Consider the following 3,720-nt stretch of genomic DNA (forward strand, 5'->3'; position numbering starts at 1 on the left):
GTTAAATATGTTTTGCTGTGGCATTATGTTCATTGATGAAAAATAGCAAGAAAGATCACACTGTAAGCATGCAAGAACCCTGATTGTATATCCTTCTCTGCATGCGTCTCGTGCTGTGTGCATTATCTGACCTGACTGCTTTGCTATCGTTCTACATCAACAACCAACCCGTACCTGATGTGGATGGAAAACAAAATTTCTCTCTTTCCTCTCTATCTCCCTCCCTCTCTCTTATGGTGCGCAATTTTGGACAGACATTGAGAAAAGCTCCATAAAAATAACAGTCTTGAGCAACAAAAACAATCTTACTATTTCATTCAAGATTACACGTAACCAATCTTCTTATGTTTTCTCAAATCTACAACAGATCTACACGTCAGATTTCGCGCAATATTTTTCCTTCAGCCAATGAAGGCACAGCTTGTTGTCTTGGTTTGATTATAAGGGGAAGTAAGTCATACGTAACTTCCGTTCGGTCTAGAACAACGTGGGTTTTTGTGTGCCAAAATCCGTGCCGTTTTGCAAAATAACAGCCGTAGCAACGTCTAATTGGTATAAATCTGTAGCTGCCTGATAGTTTAATGTATACTTGATTTTATCATAGCCGTTGTTTTGCTTTGCTAAGCTGTGTATGGCAGGAATGCGAAGTTTGTCGACGAGGTCGAGAGAATCAGTATCATACCTTGTATAAACCATAAGAAAAGACCCCCGTCCATCACAAGTGACAGCCATAGGCCACGCCCACCTCGTGACGAGTGCCTGTGGTTCAGTTGTATAGATGGAGAGGTTTGAATAGAATAAGAAATTAAACAAATTGGACCCTATCTAAGACCCTATCTAAGACCGAGCTTGCTGCAATAACGCAGAATTTATACACCAATACACCAGTTAACAGTTTCGGCACTTACATGGTACAAAGAAGGAAAACTCACGTGATACCCAAAGCGATTCTGGTTGGACGAGAAATTTTGACGAGCAACCGCTGCATCGTCTGCTCAACGTGATGGAAGCAATTGAACGGGACGGTGTGTTTTCCTCTACGTTATAACAAAAACCTCACGTTACATCCAAATTAGCGATGGCGTTAACATGCTGTGTTATTGGTTGCAGTAATGGGAGTAACCGACTTAAAAAATGGTGGTCGGAAGATTGCAAAATTCATTACGTGCCTCGACGGTCGTTAGTGTGTGATTGCGAACCACCATTCAGGTGGGCATTTGTTATCGCCTGTGTGTCGTGTTTTGACAAACTTTTAGTACGACTGATGTGAGCCGAATTTATTGGGGAAAGTTCAATGAATGCACGGTTTTTTAATAACATCTCTCGATCTTCACATATTTTGTCATGTGAATAAGAACAGAACAAGTTCGTCAAACATATTTCTTATTTTATCTGCATTGAATGAATTTACAACGTCCTTCTTGTTAATTGTTTATTCATAAAGACTACTTGTACTGAAGAAAATGTTTCCCCCTTTCAACGGGTGGAGTAGTGCGCCGGAGTAGTGTCCCTTGCGTAGAGACGTGGGCGAATAACACGATCTGCGCATGCGGTGAAATCAACCGGAAAAGGAAAAAGACATAACCATGCCGAAAAACGATATGCGCATCACCCGGAAAAGGAAATAGGTCGAATCTGCTCGCGATAAAAGAAGTGCGCATGTGCGAGATCTAAAATGGCCGCGGAACTGTTAACTGGTGTATTATCAGTTCCGTGGCCACTTCCAGTTCCGTGAAATTTGCGCATGTGCACATCATTTTTTCCGGAGATTACACTCGACAAAAACGTACGTTCCGGTGATTTGAACGCGTAGATTCGCTGAAGAAAGTGTACTTTTGTAGTGATTTGCAAAATTGGGACCCACATTTCCGAAGTCGTTAACCTACATTACTGCAACCAATTATTGAGCAAGTGTATATGCCACTAAAATGGATTGAACTTGAAGTTTATGCTAGAACTTTGATGGAAATGAACCGTCCCGTTCACTCGCCTTTTCTATCACCATGTTTTGCCGTGCAGACGACACGAATGTTTACTCGACGCAAACGTCTCGACCAATTAGAATCGCTTTAAGTATCACGTGGGTTTCCTTCTTTTTTCATGTAGCGCTGGAACTGTTAAAGGCACAGTAAGCCTCCCGTAAACCATCACAGATACGGTCAGGCTTTTACACACAGTACAAACACCCTTTCGTTTAAACACTCACCGCTTGAGAACATTCTAGGTGCCCTACGTAAAGAGCGAGCAATTTTCAAAGAATTTATTTTCGTGGACCCTCTGATCAGCAAATCAGGCGCCTCGTTTTGGCGCTAGAAATAACTTTTAAAATCTAGATAATAAATTGACAGCTTGTTACACAAACATTCTTAAATCATAAAAGAATTCTTTTTTCATCAAGACAAGATCAGTACAATTCGAAGTTTTGAAAGTTTGAAAAAAGAAAAGCCCGGAAACGTGTCACGCAAACCGTCTTTCTCGCAGCAGACGACGCTTGTGTCTAGCGCCCGTTCCTCTGAACAGTCAACTGTTACCGCTCTAGTTTGTGTGAATCGCAGCCGTTTGTTGCGTTTAGATTCAGAGGTACTCAATAACGTGCTATTGCAGATAAGCTTACAGCGAGTCGCATTGAAATCACAAACTGACGACTGCATTGTGAAAAAAGGAAACTGGATCACACGGGTTCGTGATGGCGCACGGGTAAAATAAACCACGCAAAAATAAATTCTTTGAATATTGCTCGCTCTTTGCGGAGGGCACCTAGGATGTTCAAAAGCGGTGAGTGTGTAAATGAAAGGGTGTTTGTGCCGTGTGTAAAAGACTGACAGTATCTGTGATAAAGTTAAAAAAAACAAAGGAATACTGTACTCACCAATACAAGAACGAGACAAGACGGTACGAATTTTCGCTTATGGAAGCTTCATCAGGAAAAACAAGAACACAAAAGACAACAAAAAGCAGACGCAACACGGAACGAACAAGGTTTGAAAGAAAATGGAGGGGAAACACGCAAAAAAGGGAAGGAACTCTAGGAACGGAAATGAATGAAAGGGGAGAGAAGTTGTTGGTTGATGTCATGGGCACAGGCATACTAGACTAAAAGTGATACACATTCATAAAAAGGGGGGGGGGGTGGGGACAGAGGGGAAAAAAAAAGGGGGGAGGGGGGGGGACAAACGTATGTACGCACGCCCACGCACACATACTCACACACACACACAACCAAACACATGAATACACACATAAACACACACACACATTCACACACAAACACACACACACATAAGTACACACATCACATAAGTATCTGTGATGGTTTACGGGAGGCTTACAGTGCCTTTAACTGGTGTATTGTGTTCGGTTGCTCACAGCCGGAAGTCGCCATTGTTTATGGAGCAGGCAACTCCCGTAAACCTTTCACAATAGTAAAGTCCCTTTTGTTGTCGTTAGTTTTCGTCCGTTTAGGCACATTTCGACATATGTGATCAAGTATTCACTACTGCGACCAGTTCTTTGGTCTTTAGTTATGAACACTGAATTGAGCACGGAATGAAATTTGTTCAGGGACCCGCTGCCGAACTGCTGAAGATTGCGGACTTCATGGCAGCCACCAACCTTACGATATAACGGCCAAAAACATCGACCGCAAAAGAAGAAGCAATGCACTCACAAACAAACACAGGCAGGCTCAAACATGCACATACACAAACAAACACAGGCAAG

This window comes from Littorina saxatilis, linkage group LG15 (genome assembly GCF_037325665.1).
Source record: "Littorina saxatilis isolate snail1 linkage group LG15, US_GU_Lsax_2.0, whole genome shotgun sequence".
In the NCBI taxonomy this organism is placed as follows: Eukaryota; Metazoa; Mollusca; class Gastropoda; order Littorinimorpha; family Littorinidae; genus Littorina; species Littorina saxatilis.